Genomic DNA, 12788 nt, shown 5'->3' with positions numbered 1-12788 from the left:
AAGAGGCGTTATGTAGTCATTTTGACTACATAGATCTCCAGCATGTAGATACAGATAGTCTCACCGAACTACAGGTGAATTTAGGCATTAAGTAAAGGTCTATTCCAATTAAATGAAAAAAATATTCAGACCATTATCTTGTATCTTGGGAATCGTGTATGCCAATAATGTGAAATAATAATTATGGGCATGGTCATGTGGAATGTTTTTGATAATTGTGTAGATTAAAAACATAAATGGACTGTTATTGTACACATAATCAAATTTGAGAAATTTATATATCTTAACATTTTCATATCAATGGTATAAACCTGTTACTGAAGTACTTTCTCCACTGCGAATTACCAATCTCAAGATCACTTTGATGTTTTAAATTCATTTGCTTGTTTTAGTTCATTTCTTTTTAGGGATACCGATGTCCGATAATAATAAAATAATACCTCTGAAATTTCAGAATACAAAGAAATTTAAAGCTTAATGTCGGGTGTCAAAAAACATAAAATTTGTTAGATAGTCCTTTACACTGTAGCTGAGAAGACTTTCTGAATCAGCTGCTACATAGATGTACTGCCTGAATTCGTCTCAGTTGTTCAATTGAAATGGAAGAAAAAAGTAGCTTAAAATTATTCTCTGCTGTGTTATCATATCAGGGTCTTTAACTACCGTTCAATGGCATTTACATTTCGACACATTTAAGCTCCATTTTTGTTCTTTACTTCCCTTTCCTTTATATTGAAATTATTTAAATGAATTCCATTAAAATACTTTTTTCATACAATTGGGCATTTGTTTATGTTTTTCGTCAAAGACTTGTATGAATAATTAAAATGTTTAAAAGTAAAATTGAATTACAGTATTTTTCACTTCTTATATTCTGTTTTATCTGCTTTTTTAAATATTCTACGAATGGAGTTTTTTGGGTTCTTAATTCTTATTTATGACGGACTTTTATGGTTCGTTATTATTAATATTCTTTGTTGATACTTTGCCAATTTTAAATAGATTTTTTAAAGACGTTTTTTGTTCGATTTTAAAACAAATTTGTACAGTTTTTTTTTATTTCTGTCAGTTAGTTGTGATGTAACAAGCTGTTGTATGGAATAAATTTGCTTTGTTTATAATAATTTATGATTGAAAGTCTATTGATTTGAAAGATGTTGTTTTTAAAAGTAAATCAATTGGAAGTTTCGTTTGTGAATTCATAAATTTGGGGTGTTTAAGATGTGCTAGACTTTTGAGAAACTTTTGGTTAAATGAAAACAGAACTAAATATTTACTTACTGTCAAAAGCAGCTGTGGTACTAATAACACATGCTATGAGCACACGAATTGCTATAAATGTCGGCTGAATTTATAAATAATTGTTTCTGGAAAAACAATAATGAACGTAAATTACACAGAACAGAATAGCGATAATTCTGAAAGGGCATGTTGAGTAGGTATGTTTTGTAGAATAAACTTATAGTCCAGCTGGTCTGAGTTTTGTTTTATAGTGGACCAAAGATTTCATGTTTTGATTGAAAAAAATGCTGTAAATTAATGTCTGAGAAAATTCTTATGGTCAGAGTTATATGGTGGAATTTTATGGGCATCATTTTTGTGGAAGATCTTATCCCTCTAGATCCTCTCTTTAGGGGTCAATTGGACCCTTTTTTCTCGAGAAAATCAAAAAAAGTCCTTTTAGAAAGTACACTTAAGGATTAAAATATTCTACGAAAATTTTTGCCGGAAAATTTCAATGGGGGTCAAAAAGGTACCAAAGTTGTAAATAAAGGTCTTTATGCTTAATTAGCAAAATAACACGCCACCTTGGGTCTCATATTTTTTTAAAAAATCAGCAAAAATCTATTTATGATCCAAATGAGGTGATATTTTAAATATAAATAGTCATTGAAAAGATCTACAGAAGGCATATATACATATGTATGTATTTATTTTTTTTAATTTTGTTCGATCTTTTTTTAGTTTTTTAGATATGATCAGATCAGCTGGACTATAAGTTTATTCGACAAAAATGATCTACTCAACATGCCCTTTCAGAATTATAGGGTCGCTATTCTGTTCCAATCAAAAAGTCTCAATTTGTTGGACAGTATTATTAATACAGATAAGTTTTAATATATAATATCATTGCTGTCACTCAAAGAGAACTCAACTTGAATTTTATCCAAGAGTTACAGAATTTGCAAGAAAAAATATTTCAATACTTTGAATTATTTAAGAAGCACCTACAATATTTATTCGATCTCATCCGATTAAACAATCGAACATTTATTCACTTTTGTGAAGTTCATAATACATAATAATTCTCTAGTTTTATTAAAGGAGAGTTTAAAGAGAGTTTTTAAAGTAACGAATCTTTAATGTAAACAAATCTCAATCGATATTGATTCGTTTTTAACATCGTTCTCAAACCTTCGACAATAAAGGCGTTGATGTCAATAACTGAGCGACGAGTGAACAGTTGTCGAATGGGTTTGCGAAAGTCGCTCTCGAATGTTTGTAAGAGAAATGTGATAAAATAGTATACAAATATTTCTACTTAGTCACAGCTCTTTTGATAATTGTCACAAAAAAATATCACCACTAAACAAGTATTCACCTAATTTGATATTTAGTTTTCTTCATTTTTGGTAACTATCAATACATTTTTATAACTTGTATTATCAAACAATTTGCAATATAAATCCCCCAATAAATCCATATATAAAAACAACATGTTAACCTTATTAATTCGCATATTACCTAAAATAAAAGATCAAGTCATGTCATGCAAAATACTGAATTTATATTTCAAATCCTAAATAATAGTTGTGCCACATAAAATATTTGTTTTTCGTTAACAAATCGAACAAAAAAAAAAACAAACAGCTGGTTTTTGCAAACAACATGCTAGGAGGGTAAAAATAACAGTCACTCCTTCCTCATACACTTTCGGAAAGAACAATCCTTGAATTTTGTTAACAAAATTATATTATTTTTTTATATTTTCTGCACAAAATAACAAGAAATCGATATTTTGTTCATACTCGTGTTGTAAATATTACATTTTATTTTTTTAGTTTTGTTATAAATATTCCTCAATTTCCATGTTGTTGTAGGTATTATTTTCTTGTAATATGAAAAGCTAAAGGCAAATACTGGTAGACAGACAAACTCACGTAATATTCATACTACAATAGTACTTCCCAACTGACCATAGTATTCGAAAATTCTATCACCATCTAACATAAGGCGAACTTTTTTCTTACAAATATTCGAGAATGAAAAACGAAACCGATTCGAAAATTTTCTGTTGCTCAATTTATCCTCACAAAGTCCTCATTCTGCATGGTTCGTGAACGATCTCAATTACGTAATATTAGCAATATCAATCGAGATTTGTTTCCAATAACAAAAATTCGTTATATTAAAAATTATCTTAAGTTTCTCGGGTTTACCTTTGAGAAACTATTGATAACACAAGTCAACAGCAAAAAAGGCTTCTCTAACCACTGTATAGATTCGATGCATCATGGTTACCTAAGTACAAAAATGGTAGAATTTTTGAATTCTATGGTTAGATTTTTTTTAATTTTTTTTTTTAAATTCTGAATTTTTTTAGATGTTTCTCCGCATAATTTATGATAACTCCAAAAAGGGTTGGCCCGATATTATTGAAGTAAACTTAGAAAACATCAAATTTACATATCCTTTTATCCGTTTATATATTGCGTTTTAATCGGCTTAGTAGTTTCGGAGTTATAATAACAAATTGAAGCCAAAAATAAATTTTTTACGTGAAAATAGCTAATTTTTGTGTTTTAAAAAACTCATGAAAATCGAAAACGGCAGAAATTGGTTTATTTATATTATATATCGCAAAGCAGCATATAATAGCAACAAAATTAAATATCGAACATAACAATCAATTGATTATTTTTGAATTTATTCACAATTAAGTGAATTCGCTCATTTTCACAAAATTTTACTTTTTTGTTTGATATACATAAAATTGAGTAGTTAAGTTCTTCTTTCGATTGATGTAATTTGAAAACCTTTTCCACATGCTATTTACAAATTTTCACATGTATATTGCGTTTCAATCGGCTCAGTAGTTTCGGAGTTATAATAACAAATTGAAGCAAAAAATAATATTTTTATGTGAAAATATAAAATTTTTTTGTTTTAAAAAAATCATGAAAAATTGAAAACGGCAGAAATTGTTTATATTTTTTGCATTATCGCAAATCCACATGTAAGAGGAACAAAATGAGATATCGATCATAAAAATCGATGGATTATTTTCGTATTTATTCACAATTAAGTGAATTCGCTTATTTTCAGAAATGAGCATACAAGCGTGTACTTTGAGTGTACATTTTACTTGTGTTTTGTTTTTGTTAAAATTTTTGTTAAATTTTTTTTTTATCGGCCTACCCATTTTGAGATATCATAAATTATGTGGAGAAACGTCTAAAAAAATTCACAATTTTAGAAAAAAAAAAAATTAAAAAAAATTCTCCATATTATATATATTTTTACTACTGGAACCACAAAACTTCAAAATTGAGTAGTGGTTTAAAAAGCCTCTAAAATTTTTTTCGATTTTGTTGCCCTGTGTAATTATTCGTGTTTGTGAACATTCATATTGTTCACAATATCAATTTACCACCATTTTTGTTCGAGAATAATGCGTTTCTTAAAGTTTTGATTATTTGGTCTGGTGGGTTACAAAATTTACGAAAAATATTGTTGCATTTAGTGCCAGCACACACACAAACATACTCTCTTGCTCATTTATAAACCAAAATGTTTATTATTATAATATTTTTGTTCTGGCAGTTTTTGTTCCAACTCGTGTAAGCATATAATTTTTTTTCAGTTCTCAGTTCTGGTACAGAAAAATGACTGAAATGTGAAAAGTCTTTTTCATTCTTTTGATTTTGTAAGGGGGAACTTTTTTTACAATATATTTTCGGTTTCGTATGATTTTTGTTGTTTTCTATGTTTTATATATATGAAAATAAATACTTTGCGTAGTTCATTTGCCCTGTTTTGTATACTTTTAAGAACATAGATTTGAGGTGGCGGAATTGTTAATTATAAGGAAAAAATATTTTATTTGTGATAAAATTTACTTTTACCAAAGTTAAAAGTAGAAAACTTTAGTTTTTTTCTAAAATTAAACAAAATTTGCTATGTTCGAAAATTCGAAGTTAATTTCGAAATTACATTTTTTACCTTTTTATGAACTTTCAAAATGTTTGATTTTAATTGAAAAAGGATTTTTTCTTTAATAAATTGAATTTGAAATTGTATAAATTGCATGTTACTACATACTTTAATGGTGTTTTCTTTTCTGAGATAAATGTTCCATTTATGTTACCATTGGCGCAGGGGTATGTTCCATTCTAGAAATGTATGCAAACATGCGAAGAGTTGCCGTTTTCCTTTCTAAATATGTTGCATAAATAAGTGGTAAATATGTTACATATTTCACCCTCAATTATATTTCAGGTTGAGATAATACCCTTTTTTGCAACTGCGTTAAGTACTTTTTTGCAATTGAGTAACAGCTGATTTATATTATTGACAATCAGTGTTGTAAATGCTGTTGGCAAACAAACACAATTGAATGTCGAAAGTCGCTTTAACAGTGTTAAATATCGCTTTTTAATACAAAATTCATTCAATATTTGGCACGCTAAATATACATTAGTGTTAAGTGTAAAATCAAGAAATTATTTTGTTCCATTCTAATAGAAAAAAATGTTTCACTTTGCAAGGGTGTGTGTAACATGATAATAATATTACACATTTATAAGGCATAATTTTTTTTTAGAAAAGAAAACACCATAAATTGCAAAATTTAAACAAAATTTGTTGTGTTCGAAAATTATTACTTAATCTTGTAATTATTTTTTTTAAATTTTTAGATTATTTTATGTTTTCTAAGTTAATTTAAATGTGTAAAAAAAATAAATAAATTTAATTTTAAAACTAAATTTTGAACTGAAAAATATCAAATTTGGTGGGAAATATACCATTTTTAAATTAGTTAATGTATTTTAAGTAATTTGAACTTTTTCAAAATTTCGAAGTTTCGAACATTGATAGAAAACCCCATTTTTAAATTAAATTTAACTTTAAAACTCAATTTTAAACTATAAAATATAATATTTAGCAAAAATCTAACCAAATTTGTTATGTTCGAAAATTCGAACTTAATTTCGAAAATAATCTTTTGCCATTTTTAGATTACTTAATGCAATATAAATTATTTAAAAATGAAATTTTTACATTGACAAATTTCAAATAAATAAAAAAAAATCCTGAAATTTAACTTTAAACTCCAGTTTTAAACTAAAAATATCATGTTTAATGGAAATTAAAAAATTACTTTAATTTCGAAATTAAGTTTTCGCCATTTTTAATATTTTTTAAGATATTAAGCCACAAAATATATTCGAAATATTTAGTATTCTTTATTTTAGTAATTTCGAAATATTGTGTGTGTCAACAAGAAAATAATTTTTGCTTTTCCGTATTCGAAAAATCATCATAATTTCGAAATTAATTTTTGTTTAATTTTTTAATTAATTAACACATTTTTATTATTATGCCAATTTTTTTAAATTTCTATTATTTGAAAATTGATATCTTTTGTCTCTTATTCGAAATACTATAAAAATATAAACATTTTAAATATTTTTTCATTGAAAACTTCTTATTTGTGTCATATGCTGAAAAATTAATTAAATAAGTTGTCTTCGAAAACGCATATGTACTTATTTTCGAAACAAATTTTTTTAATTTTATTTTTATTTATCTTACAACTTTATAAGATTTAAAATTTATAAATTTCAAACAAAAAAGTTACCGAATTATGATAGTAATTTTTGCTTCATTCGAATATTCGAAATTAAATTCGAAATTATTAAAACTTATTACTCAGAGAAAACAGAATCATGGTAGTAAATCGAATGATTGGGTATATAGTAGATAGAATTTTTTTCGTATCTAAGAACATAAATAATATTAATATAGTAATAAAGAAGCATATTGTTTGAAAGATTAATATTTGCCATATTCGAATATTTGAAGTTAAATCTGTCAAACTTTTGTCAATTCAACTGTTTTCCCTATGTTGGGTTATTCTGAATTCATTTAAATTTAGTGTATTCATTCGTCTACTTATAAATTAACCCTCGCATACAGTTTTATTTTTATCATTGGCATTACGAATAAATGATGCTACGCTATAAATACGAAAATCTATGCGTATGCATGCAAACTTCAAACAGACAGCAGTGTTTTTTCCCTAATACACATTTATACAAAAACAAAATAATTTCATTTCATTTTAAACTCGTATCAAAAATACTAAATAAACATTTTCACATTATTTATGTTGAAAAGTTGTTGAAAAGAAAAACTTGCAAATTCTTAGAATGGAAAATGTCAGAAAGTTTTCTATTGTTTGGAGCGGAATTTTATGAAAAGTATTAAACTTTTTGGCAAACTGAAACTACTAACATTTTTACTTAGTTAGAGAAGCATGTTTCATAAAACTAGATGTGTTGGAAAATTTAAATGAAAATCATATAAGTAATGAAAATCAGACAAGTTAAAATAAGTGTCATTTCATAATCAAAGTAAAAGATTCGCCAAAAAATTAGTATTTATATGATGTTAAGAAAAGTTGGATATAACAAAACTTGGAAGCTCTTTAAGGCCTTCTTAAAAATATTTTAAAACATTTTAATTGATTGTGAAATTTTGGCATATCTGTTAAAATCAAAATTTGATGGAAACCACTTTGGCAAGTCAGCCAAATGTTTGGCCACATAATATGGTAAACATTTTACCCCCTTTAGCCATTTACATTTATTGATTTTGTTTTCTTCGTTTTTAGTTTAAATTATTCCACAAATTATAATATTTTATGTTGTGCCATTTAAAATGACCATCATCGTCATCATCATTTCCTTATTTTCTTAAAAGCTATTGTTTCGTTTTTATTATTTATTTCACAAACAAAATGGAAATTTGTTTCATAAAGAAATACGGATTCTTAACAAAACCAGCAGAACATTTGTTAATACAAAATATAAAATGTGCATTGTACAGTATGGCAATTGTAAACATATTGTTGGACGTTTCATTTAGTTTTTCTATATTGCTGCAATGCATTTGCAACATGGCAGACAAGGAGTAACAAAAACAGAGTGAACAGCAAACAAAAGATCGAAAGAATTAATTCTTAATTCCATTTTTGAAAACAAAATAAATTTTCTGTCTTTACCATTCATGCCCTTAATGTATCCATTATGAATTAATGCATAGGTTTAATTCCTTTGTACTTCAAATTTATTGAATTCATTCCTTTGAGAATTCATTCTTTATGAAACTAATTCCTTACAGAATCATTCAAAGTTTCTTGAATCAATTACAAAATTGTTTTAAAAATGTATTGAATAATTGAATTCATCATTTTTGTAAATGATTAAGAGTAAACATTTAATTCAATGTGTATTAGATTTGAATTAACAAAAATTTAATCATTAAACGATGAATGAATATTACTTCAATAAAAGCCTTTAAATGAAGCTAAATAATTAGATGTTCGGATCAGATTTATGGAATGAATGGCTTACATTTTTATACCCTTCACCATGAGTGGCAAGGGTATATGTATATAAGTTTGTCATTTGCGACTCCACAAAGTATATATATTCTGGATCGTTATAGATAGCGACGTTGATATAGCCATATCCGTCTGAATGTTGAAATTTCCATAGCCCCCAAATATATCGGTAATTCTTCAGGCTCGGTTGCTATTTAAAAGCAACAAAATCCACCCACAAATGGCAGAGATATAGGGAAAAAACCGGGACAACCTCGATTTTTGGCCTATTTTTGATCTATATCTGGATTACTTTAAAAAAAAACAAAAACACAAACTGCGAAGTGTTTTGCTTGTCTGCAGTTACACATAGAGTCCCTGCCGCGAATCGAACCCGCAACCCTCAGATTAATAATTCAGCACACTATCGACTGGTCTATCGGGGCACCCCTAAGTCATTAATATAGACAATAGGGATATCTACTGATAGATATTTCAAAGTCCATTGCAATGATGTATATAAGGCTATAGTAAGTTGGACCTACAATGGGTCAAACTCGGGAAAAATATTTTTTAACCCGAATTTTGTTTTAATCAAAAATTTTTTTTGTTCATAAATTCTTTTTAAATTTTTTGTTTAAATTAAAAAAGTAAAAAAGAAATTTGAAATAATTTTGAAAAAAAAATTAATTTTATTTAACTAAAAATATTTATTTTACAGTATAATTTAGTGAAGGGTATATAAGATTCGGCACAACCGAATATAGCAGCTCTCTTACTTGTTTATTTCCGAATTAAAATTTAAGTGAATTAAGCTCAAATTGAATTAATTTATTCGAAGCTCTGACAGCAAATGATGATTGTTGGCAAGACTATTAAGGGTATTCATACAGGGAAGTAATGATGGTTTAAGAAAAAACATGTTTTAACAAAAAAACATTTAAAAAAACTTAAATTTTATTACAAGATTGTCGTTTAATAAAATTTTAATTTTTCTTTAAGAAGCGAACAATATAAGATATTTGAAAATATCTATTTGTTTAGTTTCTATTTAATTTTAGTTTTTTGAAAAGTATACTCTTGTTTTTATATATTGGTTTAATAAAACTTATATTTTTCTTTAAAGACGAACACTATAAGATTTTCAATTATTCTCAAAATCAATTTCAGAAGTATTTTTTTGGAATTCGTAAAATGTCTACTATATTTTTCAAATTTCTAATAGCTTTTACACATATGCTTGATTACCCCTAATCTTTCAAATATTGCTTTATGACTTCACCGGAAAAAGTATTCGAAAAGCGAGCTGCTGTCTAACTATACAGAAGATTTAGTCATGCAACATATTGCATAAAACCAGGGTAAAATCATACAACTGGCAAGAGTAGCTAGCAGTTGTATTTAGATTTTTGTTTTCTTCCTTTTTTTGCATTATTTATAGAACTCACACAAAATATATATCATATCCACAACGATTTATGATTATTTTTCTTTTTATATTTATTTAGCTTACAATTTGTTGGTCATTTATTTATATCTCAGCGAAGACAAGGAGTTTGCAGTGACTGTTTGTTATTTTCCCCCATATTGAATTTGCCAAAAAAAAAAACAGGAAATTCCCAAATGTCGGTCAATTTGTCGGGCGACAAATGAAAGGCAAAAAAAATTGCTCAACTTAAAGAATTCTAAGTCGTCTTAACTATTTTCGCCAGTGTGTATGTTTAAAATACAAAACCCAAATCATTGAAATTATCCTAAAATATTTAAAATTGTCTTAAGCAGTTTGGTATTGAAAAATCAGCAAGAAAAATGATTTTACTGAAAATGTGAGACATCTTCAAACTAATCTCGTGCATTTAATAAAGAAGATCTTTCACAACAACTCAGTGTTCAGATTTCGGAGATCAAGTATTCCGGTTATTTATTAGGGCGTGTTTACATCAAAATTATCGCAACAAAACTGTCATTTTCGAATTTTAGATCATCTTCCGATAGGGTGATGTATTTTGGACCACCTTGTATTAGTTAAGTAGATTTAAGTATTGGAGTTTTGTAGTTGAAACAAAAGGTCAACTTTTCGATTTTTTAAAATTTTTAAAAAGTTTATTTTTCGAACTTTTAAATTTTTAAATCCCAAAAAATGTATATTTTAGGATTTTTGCCCATTGGGTGCACAATTTGGCATATTCAAAACATACTAGAGTATAAAAAAAACTGTATTCCGTTGGGGATTCCCCCTGCTTTAGAATTTTAGAAAAAATATATTAAATCAGAAATTTCGACATAAAATTTTTGATTTTGGAAGGTCCTGTAAAGGACCCCTATTAAATTTTGAACACATTTTTTTATTGTACATTTTTAAAAATTTTCATCCAGAGGCTAAGATTTGTATCTGGGGTTTTTGACTAAAAATCTATCAAATTCAAAATGTTTGAAATATTCAACTTGTACAAAATATTGATTTGAAATTGTATTTATATATGTCAACGAAAAGAGTACTTTCTAAACAAAATTAGATAATTTTATCGTGGAAATCGTAGTAAAATTAATATTTCAAAACCACAACAACAAAAGTTTTAAAATTGGATAATTCATAAATATAAAATATTCAATTGTTTGTTAATATATCGTTAACATATTATATAGGTTTACCTTTGGATGGCAAATGTAAAGGAGAAAATAAATTTCGATTTAGGAAAACCAAATCCCGCAATTCCAAAAATCCAAAAAAAATCCAATTTTCTAATTGTTTTGTAATATTGTTCATAAAGTCCACATTTTGCTCCGGGATTTAGAATAGTATGATTTAGAATACATAATAGTATCTAAAACTGCTGCCTCTTTTGAAATCCCATGCCATAAAAAATTCGCAAATTAAGGCTACTGACAGTTTTGATATTTGTGAAACAAACACATACAAAATAAACTTTGTCAAGAGATAAATATTTTTTTATATACCAGATCAAGGTCTTTAAGAATATATTAAAATCTTACAATTTTGCTTGTGTGAGGGGCCCTACTTTGAATTCCCATAGCGCCGCTGCTAAGAGTTCTTTGGTGTCCGGCTTCAAAAAATAAACTCAAATACTCCTCTGTAACGCTTATGTGAAATTTCATACCAATCAGATCAGACAAATATCAGTAAAATGTGCAGCCCTTGAAACAGTTTATTTACTGCATAATAGATATCCTGGTCGTGTACTCTCTCTCTCCAGTGATCTGAATGGACCTGCTAGATCGTGTGATTTAACAGCATTTTAAGCCATTACTAGCTAATCATCCTTATCATGAAAAACATGTGAAATTTATGTTCCCATGAAATATCCATTTCCCTCGAAGGGAAAATTGTTATCGTGATATTCCCCTGAACTTTTCATTCACAATAGTTGATTTTGTTCGTAACAGCTGTTTATTGTTTACAAAATTCCATCTAAAAATTTCCCAACATGGCGAATTTTTTCATGCGAACAAAGTTTATGAATGAAAAATGGGAAAAGGGAACATATTTCATGTGAAATATTGATTCGCGATAAGGGTGAATGAATTCCGTATGAATTGTATGATGACAATTAAAATTATTTACATATATGATTGAATTTATGAAAAATAAAAACTTTTTATGATTTTTTTTTACAAAAACCGAACGTCATGCTTGTAAATTCACTTCCGCTACTGGTTTTATATGTTGATGTTCAAGTTTTTACACTTATTGAAGTTAAACTATATAAATAATAATGTGTTTATACATATAAAGACAAAGAAAATTTACAAAACAAAATGTTTCTGGTTTATTTCACAAAATCTTTTCCGTGTGGCTTTCATAACAGTAAAATGCATTTAAGTTAGCAAAACGTTAGCATAGTATTGTGAAGAATTTTTATACCCTTCACCTTCGTGAGAAGGGTATATATAAGTTTGTCATTCCGTTTGTAATTTCTACATTTTTCATTTCCGACCCTATAAAGTATATATATTCTGGATCCTTATAGATAGCGGAGTCGATTAAGCCATGTCCGTCTGTCTGCCTGTCTGTCTGTTGAAATCAATTTTCTGAAGACCCCAGATATCTTCGGGATCCAAATCTTCAATAATTCTGTCAGTAATGCTTTCGAGAATTTTGCTATTTAAAATCAGCAAAATCGGTCCACAAATGGCGGAGATATGAGGAAAAAACCAAGAC

The 12788-nt window shown here is 27.3% G+C and overlaps 1 protein-coding gene across 1 annotated transcript in view; it reads left to right on the top strand.

Moving 5' to 3' along the window:
- The window catches only part of Meltrin (meltrin), a 169979-nt gene that overhangs the window by 87992 nt on the left and 69199 nt on the right, over positions 1-12788 (top strand). The gene's annotated exons all lie outside the window — the stretch shown is intronic.

This window comes from Calliphora vicina, chromosome 1, assembly GCF_958450345.1.
Source record: "Calliphora vicina chromosome 1, idCalVici1.1, whole genome shotgun sequence".
In the NCBI taxonomy this organism is placed as follows: Eukaryota; Metazoa; Arthropoda; class Insecta; order Diptera; family Calliphoridae; genus Calliphora; species Calliphora vicina.
This window is presented reverse-complemented; position numbering and strand designations above follow the sequence as displayed.